This window comes from Sciurus vulgaris, assembly GCF_902686455.1.
Source record: "Sciurus vulgaris genome assembly, chromosome: 2".
Taxonomy (NCBI): Eukaryota; Metazoa; Chordata; class Mammalia; order Rodentia; family Sciuridae; genus Sciurus; species Sciurus vulgaris.
Genome location: NC_136462.1, coordinates 165,400,905 through 165,422,607, shown reverse-complemented (window position 1 = coordinate 165,422,607; position 21,703 = coordinate 165,400,905). Strand labels below are relative to the sequence as shown.

The 21,703-nt window shown below is 36.7% G+C and overlaps 1 protein-coding gene across 6 annotated transcripts in view; it reads right to left on the bottom strand.

Moving 5' to 3' along the window:
- TASP1 (taspase 1) overlaps positions 1-21,703 on the bottom strand; it is a 323,082-nt gene that overhangs the window by 225,384 nt on the left and 75,995 nt on the right. The gene's annotated exons all lie outside the window — the stretch shown is intronic.

Sequence of the window (21,703 nt, the reverse complement as noted above, 5' to 3'; positions counted from 1 at the left end):
AAAGTCCCAAAGGGTTACATACTGTATACTACCATTTATACAATAATCTTGATAAAACAAAATTATATAAATGGATGATATATTTATGCTTACCAAGGGTTAAGGTAGCAGGGAAGTGGGTACAGTCATAAAAAGGACTTTGTGGAGATGGAAGTATTCTGTATTTGGACTATATCAATGTCAATATTCTGGTTGTGATATTGTATTATAACTTTGTTATCATTGAGGAAAAATGGACAAAGGGAACATGAGATCTCTCCATATTATTTTTTACAACTACATGAAAATTTACCATTATTTCAAAATAAAAAATGCAAAACATCATCACTGGGAAAGTTAAAAAATGGCATCAAGGGCTAATAGAATTAGTCCATAAATCTGTTATATCAATCATATTATCTTTCGAAGTATCCTGTTCAAAGAAAAAATACAAGAGCAGAAAATATAGTCAATAGAAAAATCTCCATAAGAAAAGTTTCTTGGAGGTTAACTTGCCCGGGGCCACACAAGGGTGTATGTTTCTAAAGCCTTGGCTCTTAGTTAGTATGTGGTCATTAATAGCATGACTTTAGGAAGCTAGTCTTATCAAAAGTATACAGAGAGATTTGAAATGGTGGACTAGAGGGTGACTGCATTCCATGTCGCTCCATGATTCAGGATTCAATAAGAAATATTGAGAGAGCAGGGACCAGCACACAACCGCCAGGCGAGACTTCCCTGCCAGGAAGGTAGGACAAGAAAGCCGGGACCAGTGCAGAAACACGAGGGGAGACATCACCACCAGGGAGATAGGACCAGAGACCCAGGCCCAGACCAGTCAGGCCTCAGTCCACAGTCTAGTGCCCCTTCAGTTGACCATCTGTCAACACGTGGAGGTGCCTCCACCCACTAGCAGGGAATACACCCAACCTGGTGGCCACCATCCCTAGAAGGGCAGCATCCTTTCTGGGTCACTGCATTATCAAGTTCCTCCAAGACTTCAGGCTACAGAAGACTAGGAGGTAAGTTATTGGAAACCTAAAGGGACACTATAACTCTATGGGGGGAAACTGCAATACCTCAGATTTGCACTCCTAGAGGGGAAGATACCTGAGCAATATGAGAAAAAAAGGGAAGAAAGTGTCCCAAACAAACCTAGATGCTACATCAATAAAATCCAATGACAGCATGGAAGAAGAAATGTCTGGGGACAACTGGGAGCTTCATAGAGGAGGCGGCTCAGCACAGCGCTGGGACTCGGAGCAACCACTGGGGCTCCGGCGACTGCCCAGGGGAGGAGTGGCGAGGAGAGCTGTGTGGACTCAGAACACCGGGGCCTGCCCTGAGGAGGAGGAGGAGGAGCGTGGCCGCTTGGATTCGGAGTGACTGCACCAGAGCTACAGGCGGTTGCCAGAGGAGAAGCTGCGCGGCGAGCTGTTTGGACGCTAAGCGACCACTTCTGAACACCGGGGCCTGCCCTGAGGATGAGGAGGAGGAAGAGGAGCGCGGCCGCTTGGATGCGGACTGACTACACCAGAACAACAGGCGGTTGCCAGAGGAGGGGCTGCGTGGTAAGCTGTTTGGACTCACACCACTTCTGAACCCCGGGGCCTGCCCTGAGGAGTAGGAGGAGGAGGAGGAGGAGGAGGAGCGCGACAGGGCATTTGGACTCGCACTGACTCCATTAGCGCTCCAGGCGGCTGCTCAGAGGAGAAGGCGAGTGGTGAGTTGTTTGGACTTAAAGCGACCGCTCCTGAACACAGGGGGGCTTCCTGGAGGAGAAGCGCGGTGGGTCGCTTGGTCTCGAGTGGCCACACCAGAGCTCCAGGCGGCTGCCCAGAGGACGCGTGCAGCGGGTCACGTGGATTCAGAGCCACTCAGAGCGACCGCTCCTGAACACCCGGGGGGTTATCTGGAGAAGGAGGAGGAACGGGGAGGGTCACTTCGACTCGGAGTGATTGATTGCCCAGAGCTACAGGTGGTTGGTGGGAGGAGGAAGCACACAGTGAGTTGCTTGGACTCCTAGTGACCGCACCGGAATACTGGGCGGCTGTCTGGAGGAAGAGGCGTGTGGCGGGTCTCTGGGACTCAGAGCGATTGTACGGGGCCCCAGGTGGCTGCTCAGAGGAGGGGCCGCATAGCCAGGCGATTAGGTGCAGAGCAGGGTCCCAGGATCTAGGAGGCTTCTGGGTGGAAGAGCCGCACAGAGACAGGCTTAGGGGCGGAGAGGAGGTTCCAGGCCTGCGGGCAGATTCTCTGAGGAGGGGCAGCCTAAGGAGATTCATCTGCGAAGGGTGAGGCTCCCAGGCCCAGGAGGTAGGGCCGGGCCCCTGGGAACTTTGCAGAGGAAGGCAGCCCAGCCCAGGTGGTAGCTGTAAATTGAGGGAAACCTCTAGGAGGGAACTGACCAACGAGACCTCCCCACCGGGTGAGTCTTCCCTGCTGGGTGAGGTTTCCCCACAAGGACGGTAAAACCAGAGACTCAGGTCCAAACAGGCCTTGCCTCAGCCCGCAGCCTAGGTCCCCTTTGGATGACCATTGGTCAACAAGTGGAGGCACCTCTGCCCATTACCAGGGATTATACCCCACCTGAAGGCCACCACTCCTAGAGAGGCAGCTTCCTTGTGGAGCACCGCATTATCAACTTCCTCCAAGACTTCAGCCTACTGAAGGCTAAGGGGGGATATATATAGAAATCTTCAGGGACATTGTAAGTCAATAGAGGAAATCTGCAATATCTCAGCGGTCCTCTGATACCTGAACAATATGAGAAAACAAGGGAAGAAAATGCTGCAAACAAATCTAGATGTTACATCAATAAAACCCAATGACAGCATGGCAGAAGAAATGACAGAAAAGGAGTTCAGAATGTACATAATTAAAATGATCAGAGAAGCAAACGATGAGATGAAAGAGCAAATGCACGCACTGAATGATGAGATGAAAGAGCAAATGCAGGCATTGAATGATCGCACCAATCAACAGTTAAAAGAGCAAATACAGGAAGCAAAAGATCATTTCAATAAAGAGTTAGAGATAATGAAAAAAAAACCAAACAGAAATCCTTGACATGAAGGAAACAATAAACCAAATTAAGAACTCCATAGAAACCATATCCAGTAGGATAGAACACCTGGAAGACAGAACCTCAGACATTGAAGACAAAATATTTAACCTTGAAAACAAAGTTGAACAAACAGAGAAGATGGTAAGAAATCATGAACAGAATCTACAAGAACTATGGGATATCATGAAAAGGCCAAATTTAAGAATTATTGGGATTGAGGAAGGCCTAGAGAAACAAGCCAAAGGAATGAACAACCTATTCAATGAAATAATATCAGAAAATTTCCCAAATCTGAAGAATGAAATGGAAAATCAAGTTCAAGAGACTTATAGGACTCCAAATACACAAAATTACAACAGACCCACACCAAGGCACATTATAATGAAAATACCGAACATACAAAATAAAGACAGAATTTTAAAGGCTGTGAGAGAAAAGAACCAAATTACATTCAGGGGGAAACCAATACGGATATCAGCAGATTTTTCAATCCAGACCCTAAAAAGCTAGAAGGGCCTGGAACAACATTTTTCAAGCCCTGAAAGAAAATGGATGCCAAACAAGAATCTTACCCAGCAAAACTTATCTTCAAATTTGACGATGAAATAAAATCCTTCCATGATAAACAAAAGCTAAAAGAATTTACAAAAAGAAAGCCAGCATTACAGAACATTCTCAGCAAAATATTCCATGAGGAAGAGATGAAAAACAAAGACGCAAATCAGCAAAGGGAGGAATTATCCTAAAGGAATTGTCAAATAGAGGAGGAAACAAGTTGTGTCAAACAAATAAATAAATAAAATTTAAAAAATGAACCAAATGACCAGGAAACCAAATCATATCTCAATAATAATCCTGAATGTTAATGGCCTGAATTCATCAATCCAAAGACATAGACTGGCAGACGGGATTAAAAAGAAAGATCCAACAATATATTGCCTGCAAGAGACTCACCTCATAGAAAAAGATACCCATAGACTAAAGGTGAAAGGATGGGGAAAAACATACCATGCACATGGACTCAGCAAAAAAGCTGGAGTATCCATCCTCATTTCCGATAATGTGGACTTCAAGCCAAAGTTAGTCAGAAGGGATAAAGAAGGTCATTTCATACTGCTTAAGGGAAGCATAAATCAGCAAGATATAACAATCATAAACATCTATGCCCCAAACAGTGGCTCATCCATGTATATCAAACAAATCCTTCTCAATTTCAGAAACCAAATAGACCATAACACAATAATACTAGGTGATTTTAACACGCCTCTCTCACCACTCGACAGATCTTCCAGACAAAAATTGAACAAAGAAATCATAGATCTCAATAACACAATCAATAATTTAGATTTAACGGACATTTATAGAATATACCATCCAACCAAGAGCAAATACACTTTCTTCTCGGCAGCACATGGATCCTTCTCTAAAATAGACCATATATTATGCCACAAAGCTAATGTTAGCAAATACAAGAAGATAGAGACACTACCATGTATTCTATCAGATCATAATGGATTAAAGTTAGAAATAAATGAAAGAGTAAAACACAGAAACTATTCCAACATCTGGAGATTAAACAATATGCTATTATATGATGAATGGATAACAGAAGATATTAGGAAAGAAATTAAAAAATTCTTAGAGGTAAATGAGAACAAAGAAACATCATATCAAAATCTCTGGGACACTATGAAAGCAGTACTTAGAGGGAAATTTATTTCATGGAGCGCATTTAATAAAAGAAGTAAAACTCAACAAATAAACGACCTAACACTACAGCTCAAAGTCCTAGAAAAAGGACAGAACAGCACCAAAAGTAGTAGAAGACAGGAAATAGTTAAACTCAGAGCTGAATCAATGAAATTGAAACAAAAGAAACAATACAAAAAATTGACAAAATAAATAGTTGGTTCTTCGAAAAAATAAACAAAATTGATAAACCTTTAGCCACACTAACTAAGAGAAGACGAGAGAAAACACAAATCACTAAAATTCGGAATGAACAAGGAAATATCACAATAGACACGAGTGAAATACAAAACATAATTAGAAGCTATTTTGAAAATCTATACTCCAACAAAATAGAAAATTTCGAAGACATCAACAGGTTTCTAGAGACATATGAATTGCCTAAACTGAACGAGGAGGACATACACAATTTAAATAGACCAATTTCAAGTACTGAAATAGAAGAAGTCATCAAAAGCCTACCAACAAAGAAAAGTCCGGGACCACATGGGTTCTCAGTCGAGTTCTACAAAACCTTTAAAGAAGAGCTCATTCCAATACTTCTCAAAGTATTCCATAAAATAGAAGAGGAGGGAACCCTCCCAAACTCATTCTATGAAGCCAATATTACACTGATACCTAAACCAGACAGAGACTCATCAAGGAAAGAAAATTTCAGACCAATATCCTTAATGAACATCGACGCAAAAATTCTCAACAAAATTTTAGCAAATCGCATACAAAAACATATTAAAAAGATAGTGCACCATGATCAAGTGGGTTTCATCCCAGGGATGCAAGGTTGGTTCAACATCATGAAATCAATAAACATAGTTCACCATATTAATAGACTTAAAGTCAAGAATCACATGATTATTTCAATAGATGCAGAAAAAGCATTTGATAAAATACAGCACCCCTTCATGCTCAAAACACTAGAAAAAATAGGGATGGGGGAACATTCCTTAACATTGTAAAGGCCATTTATGCTAAGCCCACAGCTAATATCATTCTAAATGGTGAAAAACTAAAAGCATTCCCCCTAAAAACTGGAACAAGGCAGGGATGCCCTCTTTCACCACTTCTATTCAACATCGTTCTTGAGACTCTGGCCAGAGCAATTAGACAAACCAAAGAGATTAAAGGGATACGAATTGGGAAAGAAGAACTCAAACTATCCCTGTTCGCTGATGACATGATTATATATTTGGAGGAACCTGGAAATTCCACCAGAAAACTCTTAGAACTCATAAGTGAATTCAGTAAAGTAGCAGGTTACAAGATCAATGCCCATAAATCCAACGCATTTTTATACATAAGTGATGAATCTTCAGAAAGAGAAATTAGGAAAACTACCCCATTCACAATAGCCTCGAAAAAAATAAAATACTTGGGAATCAATCTCACAAAAGAGGTGAAAGACCTCTACAATGAGAACTACAGAACACTAAAGAAAGAAATTAAAGAAAACCTTAGGAGATGGAAAGATCTCCCATGTTCTTGGATAGGAAGAATTAATATTGTCAAAATGGCCATACTACCTAAAGTGCTATACAAATTCAATGCAATTCCAATTAAAATCCCAATGACGTACCTTACAGAAATTGAGCAAGCAATTATGAAATTCATCTGGAAGAATAAGAAACCCAGAATAGCTAAAGCAATACTTAGCAGGAAGAGTGAAACAGGGGGTATTGCAATACCAGATCTTCAACTCTACTACAAAGCAATAGTAACAAAAACGGCATGGTATTGGTACCAAAATAGAAAGGTAGATCAATGGTACAGAATAGAGGACACGGACACAAACCCAAATAAATACAATTTTCTCATACTAGACAAAGGTGCCAAAAATATGCAATGGAGAAAAGATAGCCTCTTCAACAAATGGTGCTGGGAGAATTGGAAATCCATATGCAACAGAATGAAATTAAACCCATATCTCTCACCATGCACAAAATTAAACTCAAAATGGATTAAGGACCTCGGAATCAGACCAGAGACCCTGCAGATTATAGAAGAAAAAGTAGGTCCAGATCTTCAACATGTCGGCTTAGGACCAGACTTCCTTAACATGACTCCCATAGCACAAGAAATAAAAGCAAGAATCAATAACTGGGATAGATTCAAACTAAAAAGCTTTCTCTCAGCAAAGGAAACTATCAGCAATGTGAAGAAAGAGCCTACAGAGTGGGAGACTATCTTTGCCAATCATACTTCAGATAGAGCACTAATCTCCAGAATCTATAAAGAACTCAAAAAACTCTACTCCAAGAATTCAAATAATCAAGTCGACAAATGGGCTAAGGAAATGAATAGACACTTCACAGAAGAAGATCTACAAGCAATCAACAAACATATGGAAAAATGTTCAACATCTCCAGTAATAAGAGAAATGCAAATCAAAACCACCCTAAGATTCCATCTCACCCCAATTAGAATGGCGATTATCAAGAATACGAGCAACAACAGGTGTTGGCGAGGATGTGGGGAGAAAGGTACACTCATACATTGCTGGTGGGGCTGCAAATTAGTGCAGCCACTCTGGAAAGCAGTGTGGAGATTCCTTAGAAAACTTGGAATGGACCCTCCATTTGACCCAGCTATCCCACTCCTTGGCCTATACCCAAAGGACTTAAAATCAGCATACTACAGGGATACAGCCACATCAATGTTCATAGCTGCTCAATTCACAATAGCCAGACTGTGGAACCAACCTAGATGCCCTTCAATTGATGAGTGGATAAAGAAACTGTGGTATATATATACAATGGAATATTACTCAGCCATATTATGAATGATAAAATTATGGCATTTGCAGGCAAATGGATGAAATTGGAGAATATCATGCTAAGTGAGATAAGCCAATCTCAAAAAGCCAAAGGACGAATGATATCGCCAATAAGTGGAGGATGACACATAATGGGGGAGAGGGAAGGGTTAGTGTTAGGGTTAGAGTTAGGGTTAGGGAGGGGGGCAAGTATGGAGGAAGGAAGTACTGTATAGAGGGAAAAGAGGGGTGGGAGGGGTGGAAGGGGTGGGGGGGAAGGGAAAAAATAACAGAATGAATCAAACAACATTGTTCTATGTAAATTTATGATTACACAAATGGTATGCCTTTACGCCATGTACAAACAGAGAAACAACATGTATCCCATTTGTTTACAATTAAAAAAAAAAAAGGAAAAAAAAAAAAAAAAACCTAAATTAGATGCCCAACACTGAAGAAAAAAAAAAAAAAGAAATGTCTGAAAGGGAGTTCAGGATGTACATACTTAAAATGATCAGAGAAGCAAACGCTGAGATAAGAGAGCAAATGAAGGAGTTGAATGATCACACCAATCAACAGTTAAAACAGCAAATGCAGGAAGCAAAGAATCATTTAAATAAAAAGATACAGATTCTAAAAAAAAAAAAAAAAAAAAAAACAAAGGAAACAATAAACCAATTTAAAAGCTCCATAGCTTCAAGCATAATGAATAGGATAGAACATCTAGAAGACAGAACATCAGACACTGAAGATAAAATATTTAATCTTAAAAACAAAGTTGACCAAACAGAGAAAATGGTAAGAAATCATGAACATAATCTACAAGAATTATGGGATATCATGAAAAGACCGACTTTAAGAATTATTGGGATTAAGGAAGGCACCGAGAAAAAAACCAAAGGAATGAACAATCTATTCAATGAAATAATATCAGAAAAATCTCCCAAATCTGAAGAATGAAATGGAAAATCAACTACAAGAGGCTTATAGGACACCAAATGTACAAAATTACAACAGACCCACGCCAAGGCACATTATAATGAAAATACCTAACATACAAAATAAAGACAGAATTTTAAAGGCTGCAAGAGAAAAAAATCAAATTACATTAAGAGGGAAACCAATATGGATATCAGCAGATTTCTCAACCCAGACCCTAAAAGCTAGGGCTTAGAACAGCATTTTTCAAGCTCTGAAAGAAAATGGATACCAACCAAAAATCTTATTCCCAGCAAAACTTACCTTCAGATTTGACAATGAAATAAAATCCTTACAAAATAAACAAAAGCTAAAAGAATTTACAAGTAGAAAGCCAGCACTACAGAACATTCTCAGTAAAATATTCCATGCAGAAGAAATGAAAAACAATGATGTAAGTCAGCAAAGGGAGGAACTAGCCTAAAGGAATAACCAAATAAAGGAAAAACCAAGTCAAGTTGAAAACCAAAAATAAGCCAAAATAACTAGGAATACAAATCATATCTCAATAATAACCCTGAATGTTATTGGCCTAAACTCATCAATCAAAAGACACAGACTGGCAGACTGGATTAAAAAGAAAGATCCAACAATATGCTGCCTGCAAGAGACTCACAGGAAAAGATACCCACAGACTAAAGGTGAAAGGATGGGAAAAAAACATAACATGCACGGGGACACAGCAAAAAAGCCGGAGTATCCATTCTCATATCAGACAAAGAGGACTTCAAGCCAAAGTTAGTCAGAAGGGATAAAGAAGGACATTTCATACTGCTTAAGGGAAGCATACATCAGCAAGACATAACAATCATAATTATCTATGCCCCAAACAAAGGCTCATCCATGTATGTCAAACAAATCCTTCTCAATTCAAGGAACCAAATAGACCACAACACAGTAATACTAGGTGACTTTAACACACCCACTTTCACCACTGGACAGATTTTCCAAACAAAAATTGAACAAAGAAACCATACATTTAAATAACACAATTGATAATTTAGACTTAGCAGACATATAGAATATTCCATCCATCAATGAGCAAATACACTTTCTTCTCAGCAGCACGTGGATCCTTCTCTAAAATAGATAATATGTTATGCCACAAAGCACTCTTAGCAAATACAAAAAGATAGAGATACTACCTTGTAGTGTATCAGACCATAATGGAATGAAATTAGAAATCAATGACAAAATAAAAAACAGAAACTATTCCAACCCGTGGAGATTAAATAATACACTATGGAATGATGCATGGATAACAGAAGACATCAGGGGGGAAATAAAAAAATTCTTAGAGGTAAATGAGAATAAAGATACAACATATCAAAATCTCTGGGACACTATGAAAGCAGTACTAAGAAGAAAATTCATTTTGTGGAGCTCATAAGAGAAGAAAAAGTCAACAAATAAATGACCTAACACTGCAGCTCAAAGTCCTAGAAAAAGAAGAACAGAGCAACACCAAAAGTAGAAGAAGACAGGAAACAGTTAAAATCAGAGCTGAAATAAATTAAATTGAAACAAAAGAAACAACTGAAAAAATTGACAAAATAAAAAAAAAATCTTTGAGAAAAAATAAACAAAATTGATAAACCCTTAGCCACACTAACAAAGAGAAAGAGGGAGAAAACTCATATTACTAAAATTCGGAATGAACAAGGAAATATCACAACAGACACTACTGAAAGACAAAACACAATTAGAAGCTATTTTGAAAATCTATACTCCAACAAAATAGAAAATCTCAAAGACATCAACAGGTTTCTAGAGACATGATCCACGCAAACTGAATCAGGAGGACATACACAATTTAAATAGAACAATTTCAAGCAAGGAAATAGAAGAAGTTATCAAAAGCCTACCAACAAAGAAAAGTCTGGGACCAGATGGGTTCTCAGCCAAGTTCTACAAAAACTTTAAAGAAGAGCTCATTCCAATACTCCTCAAAGTATTCCATGAAATAGAAGAGGAGGGAACCCTTCCAAACTCATTCTATGAAGCTAATGTCTGCTGATACCTAAATCAGACAGAGACTCATCAAGGAAAGAAAATTTCAGATCAATATCCCTAAAGAACATTGAGGCAACATATTCTCAACAAAATTTTATCAAATCATACAAAAATATATTAAAATACAAAAATACAAAAAAAAATACAAAAATATATTAAACAGACAGAGCACCATAAAAAAAAAAAAAAAAAAAAAAGACAGTGCACCATGATCAAGTGGATTTTATCCCAGGGATGCAAGGTTGGTTCGACATCTGGAAATCAATAAATGTAATTCACCATATCAACAGACTTAAAATTAAGAATCACATGATTATTTCGATACATGCCGAAAATTTGGGTTTTATAAAATACAGCACCCCTTCATGCTCAAAACACTAGAAAAAATAGGGATAGTAGGAACATTCCTCAACATTGTAAAGGCTATCTATGCTAAGCCCAAGGCCAATATCATTCTAAATGGAGAAAAACTGAAAGCATTTCCCCTAAAAACTGGAACAAGGCACGGATGCCCTCTTTCACCACTTCTATTCAACATCACCCTTGAAACTCTAGCCAAAGCAATTAGACAGACCAAAGAAATGAAAGGGATATAAATAGGAAAAGAAGAACTCAAGCTGTCACAATTTGCTGATGACATGATTCTATATTTAGAGGAGCCGAAAAATTCCACCAGAAAACTTCTAGCACTTATAAATGAATTCAGTAAAGTAGCAGGATATAAAATCAATGCTCATAAACCGAATGCATTTTTATTTATAAGTGATGAATCCTCTGAAACAGAATTTAGGAAAACTACCCCATTCACCATAGCCTCAAAAAAATAAAACAAAATACTTGGGAATCAATTTCACAAAAGAGGTGAAAGACCTCTACAATGAGAACTACAGAACACTAAAGAAAGAAATTAAAGAAAACCTTAGAAGATGGAAAGATCTCCCATGTTCTTGGATAGGCAGAATTAATATTGTCAAAATGGCCATACTACCAAAAGTGCGATACAGATTCAGTGCAATTCCAATTAAAATCCCAATGACATACCTCATAGAAACAGAGCAAGCAGTCATGAAATTCATTTGGAAAAATAAGAGACCCAGAATACTAAAGCAATCCTTAGCGGGAAGAGTGAAGCAGGGGATATCACAATAGCAGAACATCAACTACACTACAGAGCAATACTAACAAAAAATGGCAATGGTATTGGCACCAAAATAGACAGATAGAAAAGTATATAAAGAGTAAATCTCTGAGAATAATCTGGCTATAGACAGGAAAACGGTATGCACATCTTGTGAACTGGCAATTCTATTTCCAACTATCTACCCTGATTTAAATATATATACAAAGTGATGTGCACAAGAATATTTGTAGAATTATCAATGCTGATGGCAAAACCTAGAAACATCCTGAATCCTACAATAAATAAGAAAATAGCTAAATAAATATAACAGCAGCAGTTTTTTAAAAAATAATCTAGCCAGGTATGGTAGTACACACCTGTAATCCCAGCAACTTGGGAGGCTGAACCAGGAAAATTATGAGTTCATGGTCAGCCTCAGCAACTTAGGGAGGCACAAAGCAACTCAGCAAGACCCCGTCTCTAAATACAATATTTAAAAGGTCTGGGGGTACGACTCAGTGGCTAAGCACCACCCCTGGGTTCAATCCCCAGTACCAAAAAAATTAAAAAATAGATTTTTATGTGTCAACCTGGACAAATTCCACAATATATTTTGTTGATTGACAAAAAAAATTTATGATACTATTTATCTAAAAAGTTACCAAAGATACTATTTTAAAAAGAATGATATGGGGTGGGGAATGAGAATAATGGGGGGAACTTTAGAATATGTAGAAGGAAATGAGAGGAAAGGGGTATGAAAAATGGTGGAATGAGACAGACATTACCCTATGTACATGTATGATTACACAAATGGTATGAATCTACATTGTGTATAACCATAGAAACAAAATGATGTACCCCATTTGTGTACAATGAATCAAAATTCAGTCTGTAAAAAATTAAAAGCTAAAAAAAAAGCAATATATAGATCCGCCATTCCTGCCATTCAGCACCAGGATTCACTCTCACTTCCTGTAGTCCCTGGTTGCTCTGCTGTGGGGAAGGTGAAGATCCCAAGGGAGCAGGCCTGGTTTTTGAGCACCAGGAAATGAAATTGAAATCACCATTTTTTATCCTGGAAAAAGTTCTGCAACAACAGCCCAATACCAGGTTCAAAAATCTGGAGAGACACTGTCCTGAATGAAAGCAGGGAACTTTATGCAGAAAGCTACCAGAGCCTGCTGCATGAGAGGTACATGACAATGAGTTTCCAGTTTCCAGCAGGCTTCTCAGGATGGAATTTGTCCCACTTAAAGATGGAAGTTTCCACTTCTGAGATAATCCAAGATGGCCACACTGGCTTACAAGAACTGTTGACATTCAGGGATGTGGCCATTGATTTCACTGAAGAGGAGTGGAAATGCCTTCAGCCAGCTCAACAAAACTTATATAGAGACGTGATGTTAGAGAATTATAGCAACTTGGTCTTCCTGGCAATGACGTCTCATAATACCAAAGAATTTTCACCAGACCAGGACATAAGACATATGTTTCAAAAAGTGATTAATGGAAAATATGGAAAGTGTGACCTTGACTATTTACAACACAGGACAATATGGAAAACTTTAAGTGAGAGTGAGCAACAGAAATTATATTATCAAAAACCATGCCTCATTCACCAGCAGAGAATTCATACTGGAGAGAAGTTGTGCAAATGTAAAAAATGTGGCAAAACTTTTAATGCAAAATCAGACCTTATTCACCATCAGAGAATTGATAATGGAAAGAAACCTGACAAATTTACAGAATGTGGCAAAGCTTTATATCGAAGATCATACCTTACTCAACACCAAAGAATTCACACTGGAGAGAAGCCCTATCAATGTGAAGAATGTGGCAAAGCTTTCTATCAAAGATCATACCTTACTCGACATCAGAGAATTCATACTGGAGAGAAGCCCTACCAATGTAAAGAATGTGGCAAAGCTTTCATTGCAAAATCAAACCTTATATGCCATCAAAGAATTCATACAGATTTTGTTTGGAGGATCTATCCAGGAGAAAGAGAGGTGTACTAAAGTATACACATCTTTAAAGACGAAAATTTATCAAGCTGCCTTTTCCAAACCAAACTTGTCTGTAATGGTAATTTTAAACTTATAAGAATAGTAAATTTTACTGGGAACATATTTATATCATTTAATGTTCTATGACAGGACCTGTTATCAATAGAGTACATGGAAAATTTATGTTACTATTTACACTCAGATAAAAAATTTAAATGTAAATGTATTTCTAAAAGTTATTGAGTGTCTGATTTATTTAAAGGTTAACACCATGAAACATGAAAACAAAAAGTATTTTGCCACACAAAAGTAAAGTTAAAAGCTTTCTCAACCTCTCCTTGATTTATGTTTTGAATGTAATATTATATTATGTTAATTAACATTCATGTAGACTCTGGAAAAAATATATGTAAACTTTGTAAAATCATGTTTAAAGAGAAGGTAAAGATCAGCTTCAGAACTAGAACACTTTAACTAAGATTTGTGAAGAGACTCACCTTATCTGAGATAAGTTTCTGCCTCCCACCTTGTTATGTATTAGAGTGACTCCAAAATAAGTCAGACTTCAACTCATTTAAAGTTATACTCAAAAGATTGTTTTTTATTGTAGAATTACTGTTATCTCAAGCAGGAAATATAATACATAGCTCACCAAAATTCAAGATACCTATTAGACAAACTATATATACTTTTAATGTTGTTAATTCCACTTTTTATTTTTCTTGTAAACTCTATAATTGCTGCTTGATTAATGTTTTCAAGAAATACTGCTTCAAGAACAAAGAACCTAAATTACAGATAATAAGCCATCATGTATAAGACAGATAATATGGACCCCAATTAAGTTAAAGGGGGCAAATGACTGTAACATTGAAGTTAAGGCCCAGTACTCTTACTTTATATCTGGTAGACTGGCTTGCTTGATGTTTACGCTCAAACTCAGAGATTGACATTAAAATACAGGTGCCAAGAAAACCAAAAAAAAAAAAAAAAAAAAAGCAATATATATACAAATTCTCAAAAATAAGAACACAAAATGAAGGCTGGGGATGTGGCTTAGTTGTATAGTGCTTACTTAACATGTAAAGGCCCTGGGTTCATTCCCCAGTACCACCAAAAAAATTAAATTAAATTAAAATAAAGAATGATAATATGTATTCCAGCATTTGATATACAAAGATGCAAATCAAACCAGTAATTGTCACCGGAGACAGCACACTGGGAACAGAAGTAAAGGAAAAGGTTAGGTTTATGTGAAACATTTTAATTTTTAAAAAGGTAATATATTCTTATACGACACAATTAAAAAGTAATAAATACTGGCAAGGCTATGGAGATAAAACATCTGAATATCTTCTTCTGTAAAATGTCCAGTTCCTTGGTCCATTATTGATTGGGTTCTTTGTATTTCTGGTGTAAAGTTTTGTAAGTTCTTTATAAATTTTGGAGATTAGTGCTCTATCTGAAGTGTATGCAGAAAAGGTTTTCTCCCACTCTGTACGTTCTCTTTTCACATTATTGATTGAATCCTTTGCTGAGAAAAATCATTTTAGTTTGAATTCATCCCATTTACTGACTCTTGCTTTTCTGTCTTGTGCTTTGGTGTCTTGTTAAGGAAGTCTGATCCTAAGCCAACATGATGAAGATTCAGGCCTATTTTTTCTTCTATTTGGTGCAGGGTCTCTGGTCTAAGTCCTAGGTCCTTGATCCATTTTGAATTGAGGTTTGTGCAGGGTGAGAGACAGAGGTTTAATTTCATTTTACCACATATAGATTTCCAGTTTTCCCAGCACCATTTGTTGAACAGGCTATCTTTTCTCCATTGTATGTTTTTGGCCCCTTTGTCTAGAATGAGGCAATTGTATTTATGTGGGTTTGTCTCTGTGTCTTCTATTCTGTACCATTGGTCTACCAGTCTATTTTAGTGCCAGCACCATGCCATTTTTGTTACTATTGCTCTGTAGTATAGTTTAAAGACTGGTATTGTGATACTTCCTGCTTCACTCTTTCTGCTCAAGATTGCTTTGGCTATTCAACGTCTCTTATTCTTCCAGATGAAGTTCATTATTGCTTTCTCAATTTCTATGAGGAATGTCATTGGTATTTTAATTGGAAATGTACAGCACCTTTGGAAGAATGGCCATTTTGACAATATGATTAATAAATATGTGAAAAAGTGTTCAACATCTCCAGTAATTACAGAAATGTGAATTAAAACAACTCTAAGATTTCATCTTACTCCAATTAGAATGGCTATTATCAAGAACACAAGCAATAATAGATGTTAGTGTGAAAGTGCAGAAAAAGGCACACTTGAAAATTGCTGGAGGAGTTGCAAATTGGTGCAGCCACTCTGGAAAGCAGTATGGAGATTCCTCAGAAAACTTGGAATGGACCCACCTTTTGATCCAGTTATCCCACTCCTTGGTTTATACCCAAAGGACTTAAAATTAGCATACTATGGTAACACAGCCACATCAATGTTTATAGCAGCTCAATTCACAATAGTTAGATTGTGGAACCAACCTAGATACACTTCAACAGATGAATGGATAAAGAAATTGTGGTATATATACAGAATGGAATATTATTCAGTCATAAAGAAGAATAATATTATGGCATTTGCAGAGAAATGGATGGAACTGGAGACTATCTTGCTACGTGAAATAAGCCACTTCCAAAACACTAAAGGCCGAATGTTTTCCCTAAAAAGTGGATGATGATACATAATGGGGGTGGGGGGTAGAGAAGAATGGAGGAACTTTAGATTACACAGACAGAAATGAGAGGGGGAGGGGGCGGGGGTATGAAAGATGGTAGAATGACACAGACATCATTACCCTATGTATATGTATGGTTACATGAATGATATGAATCTGCATCATGCAAAACCATAGAAAAGAAAAATCGTACCCCATTTGTGTACAATGAATCAAAATGCAGTCTATGTAAATAAATAACAAATCAATTTTTAAAAGACTCAAAAAAAAGGATATGGAGAAAAAGGAATGATTATACACTGGGGCTAAGAATGTAAATTAGTACAACCATTATGGAGAAGAGTGTGGAGGTCCCCCCCCCCACAAAAAAAGAACTACTATCTCATTTAGCAATCCCACTACTGGGTATATCCAAAGGAAATGAAAGCAACATGTCAAAAAGATACCTGCACTATTCATAATAGTTAGGATAAAGGAATCAACCTAAATTTCCATCCAATAAACAAATGGAAAATACGGTGTGTGTGTGTGTGTGTGTGTGTGTGTGTGTGTGTGTATTATATATATATATGGAATACTACACACCATATATATATATATAGAATACTAATGAGTCATAAAAAATATGAAAATCCTGTCATTTGCAACAACATGGATATACCAGAGAACATTATATTAAGTGAAATAACTCAGGCACAGAAAGATAAACACTATGATCTCACTCATAAGTGAAATCTTAAAAAACAACAACAACAACAAAAAATGAATCTCATAGAAGATAAGAGTAGAATAGTGATTACCAGATACTGTGGAGAATGGGGAGAAGAGAAGGAAAAAATCAGCAGGTACAAGAATACTATTTGATAGAAGTAAGTTCTGATGTTATTTGGTACAGCAGGGTGAATATTAACATAATGCATTATATATTCCAAATTAGTTAGAACAAAAGAATTTGAATATACTCACCATAAAGAAATGATAAAAGTTTAAGGTAACAAATATGCTAATTACTCCATTTGATCACTTTCTAATATATACATGAATCAAAACATCATATTGTACCTCATAAATATGTAGAAATATGTCAATCAAAAAAATTATTTAGCAATGGGTGGTGGTAAATGCCTATCATTTTAGCTACTCAGGAGACTGAAGCAGGAGGATTACAAGTTTGAGGCCAGTCTGAGCAATTTGGTGAGACCCTGTCTCAAAATAAAATAAAAAGAGCTAGGGGTATAGCCCAGTGGTAGAGTACTTGCCTAGCATGTGCAAGGTTCTGGGTTTAATCACAGCACTGCCAAAAAATAATTAATTATTAGGAACAATATAATGATAATAGTAATATTAATAAATTTTAAATGCAATAATATGTTTAAATAATTTACTTTTATAATATAAATGCATTTCCTAATGCATATCATTTATTATTAATCTATTATTATTTGTATTATATTTGTTAATAGCATACTTTTACAAAGCACAGGTTTCAGCTCCTGGTAATGATGGAGTAGATTATACCAGACTAACTTAATAATTACAAACTTTGGACGAACCTTTTGAAAGTAAATTAAAACTTCATGAAGGAGAATGAACAAAAGTTGGAGAATGAAGAGAGAATTCACCCACTGGGTCAGATCCACTTTCATGCAGCTTTTCCCATAGGCCTCTGTGAAATGCCCAAAAAAAAAAATAGAGTTCAAGCAGAAAACTGCAATCCTACTGATCTGAGAAAAAGGGAATTAGGGCTATAAAGCAGCTAGAAATGGAGGGCAAAATTCTAGACAGAGTAAGCTACCCCAAAATCATTGAATAAGTCCTATTCGTGTAGGATGCAAGATTCCATAAAGCCCAGTGACAAAAATACCAAGTGAAAAACTGATGGACATTTTGATAAATTCCCACTGTAGGAAAGATAATTTAAGACTTCCAATGAAATCACAGAAAAGTATGATCTTAGTAGTAAAGACCATAAGCCTACAATTAAGAGCTAAATTGACATAGACTCCCTTTTTAAAAGCCTAAAACCAAGCTGTAACAAAAATCAAGATGATCTGCAAATAATTTAATTATATGCTAAAACAAAAATCAACATTTTTCAAAAACGGATAACAAATCCATAGTCTCTAAAGCATACCATCTACAATGCTTAGTTTGCAATATTTTTAAAATGCATTAGACATGCAGTAAAACAGGAAAATGTGATTTAGATACATTACGGGAAAAAAATCTATCAATAGGTGGACACAAAAATGATCTAGATTTTAGAAAGGAAACCAAGGATTTTTAAATATGAATAAATATGTTATAAATGGGTATATGGGTGAAGACATGAGGAATTTCAAGAGAAATATGAAAATTATAAAATAACAGAAATAAAGAGTGGTAATAGTTGCACAACACTGAATATACTTAGTACAACTGAAATGTACACTTAAAAATAGCTAAAATGGTAAATTATAAGTTATATATATTTTACCACAATAAAAAAAAGTGAAAAAAACAAACTACAAAAAAAAGTATCTACCAACCTAGAGGTCTATATCCAAAAAAAATTATAATTTTAAAGTAAAGGCAAAATAAAGATTTTTCAGAAAATAAAAACAGAAATCTTCACCAGGACAACAGCATCACCAAAAATGTTAAAGAAATATCCAGGCCTGAAGGTAATGGTGTGAGATAGAAATTCAAACTTATATGAAAGAATGAAATCTTAAGTATATGTGAAAATATTGAGTTTGACCAATTTTTACAGGATAAACCTTATAAGAACATTCCAAAATCTTTTGTAATAATCAAAGGGGATTAAAAACCTACAAATTAAAAACCCCAAAAAAAGATGATCTGGTATGTAGCATATCTTAGCCAACATCAATACACAACCTAATTTTTACGGAGGATTAGACAAGTGGTCTAATGCAGCACAGTGTCTGGAGTTTTATAAAATCTGTATAATAGTTACAATTTCTCCTTTTAAATTCACCCACCATAGATCAATACTATTCTACTTTGAAAAATAAAAAAGTTCCTTTATCACTTAACTTGCAAGTACCTTATTTATTCTGGGGAAATTTCTTGCTATTTGGTTATATCAATCATAAGAAATCTATGGCATATTGTGTTTTTCTTGTTACAAACATAAAAGACTAATGTATAGCCAAAACATTTTTGGGAGGAAGTTATCAATAAAAAACATCTATGATCAAATCCCCTCCTCAGGCTTGCAGCAGAAAACAAGAGATTTACTCTTTGGAAAGGGCGAATTTGTGCCCAAATTAGGGCACATCAGACACAGGTATCAAGTGCTCTACTGAAAAGAGTTCATATAAAAGCCAGCATGAGTCATGAAATCCATCTGGAAGAATAAGAAACCCAGTATAGCTAAAGCAATCCTTACCAGGAAGAGTGAAGCAGGGGGTATCGCAATTCCAGAACTTCAACTATACTACAAAGCAATAGTAACAAAAACAGCATGGTATTGCCACCAAAATAGATAGTTAGATCAATGGTACAGAATGGAGGACATGGACACAAACCCAAAAAGACAATTTTCTCATACTAGACAAAAGTGCCAAAAACATGCAATGGAGAAAAGACAGCCTATTCAACAAATGATGCTGGGGAAACTGGAAAACCACATGCAGCAGAATGAAACTAAATCCTTATCTCTCACCCTGCACAAAACTCAACTCGAAATGGATCAAGGACTTTGGAATCAAGATAATAGAACCTGCATCTTAGAAGAAAAAGTAGGTCCAAATCTTCAACTTGTTGGCTTAGGATCAGACTTCCTTAACAAGACTCCCATCGCACAAGAAATAAAAGCAAGAATCAATAACTGGGATAGATTCAAACTAAAAAGCTTTCTCTCAGCAAAGGAAACTATCAGCAATGTGAAGAGAGAGCCTACAGGGTGGGAGAAAATCTTTGCCACTCATACTTCAGATAGAGCACTCATTTCCAGAATCTATAAAGAACTCAAAAAACTCTACACCAAGAATACAAATAACCCAATCAGCAAATGGGCTTAGGAAATGAACAGACACTTCACAGAAGAAGATGTACAAGCAATCAACAGATATATGAAAAAATGTTCAATATCTCTAGTAATAAGAGAAATGCAAATCAAAACTACCCTAAGATTCCATCTCACCCCAATCAGAATGGCGATTATCAAGAATTCAAGCAACAATAGGTGTTGGAGAACACTCATACATTGCTGGTGGGGCTGCAAATTAGTGCAGCCCCTCTAGAAAGCAGTGTGGAGATTCCTTAGAAAACTTGGAATGGAACCACCATTTGACCCAACTATTCCATTCCTAGGCCTATAACCAAAGGACTTAAAATCAGCATACTACATTGATGCAGCCACATCAATGTTCATAGTTGCTCAATTCACAATAGCCAGATTGTGGAACCAACCCTAGATGTCCTTCAATTGATGAATGGATAAAGAAACTATAGGATACACACACACACACACACACACACACACACACACACACAATGGAATATTACTCAGCCATAAAGAATAATGAAATTATGGCATTTGCAGGCAAATAGATGAAATTGGAGAATATAATGCTAAGTGAGATAAGCAAATCTAAAAAACCAAAGGGCAAATTATCTCACTGATAAGCAGATGATGATACATAATGGGGGGTGGGAGGGAGGCAAGAATGGAGGAAGGAGGAACTGTATAGAAGGAAAAGAGGGGTGGGAAGGGTGGGGGGAAGGAAAAATAACAGAATGAATCAAACACCATTACACTATATAATTGCATGATTACACAAATGGTATGCCTCTACTTCATGTATAACCAGAGAAACAAGTTATACCCTACTTGTTTACAATTAAAAAAAGAAAAAAAAAGACATCCTATTCCATGTACAATTATATCAAAATAAATTGCAATTTTATATATAGGAAAAAAAAACCTAAGGGAAAATGATTTCCAGTTTCACATGTGTCAAATAGGGAGTAAAACAAGAAAGAAAAACACATGAGATCCAGGAAACAGAGAATCTGATACTGGAAAGAGGCAAAGGGAATCCCAAGATGAAGTGAGGTAAAGTGCAGGGATGACAGCTAGTTAAGACTAGACTGGAAAGTGCCAGGTGGCATATCTCCGCAAAAAACAAAGACTTGCAGGTGACCTTATTTGTTTGCCTGACATATGTGTCTAACATAAATTCCACTGCAAAGAAGGCAGAATTAGTGATGGGAATTCCTCCTCCTGCTTTACTACCACACACACATTTCTCTTCTCTCCAACTTCCCTATACTACAACTTGTAAGAGTTAAGCCTTATTATATACTTGC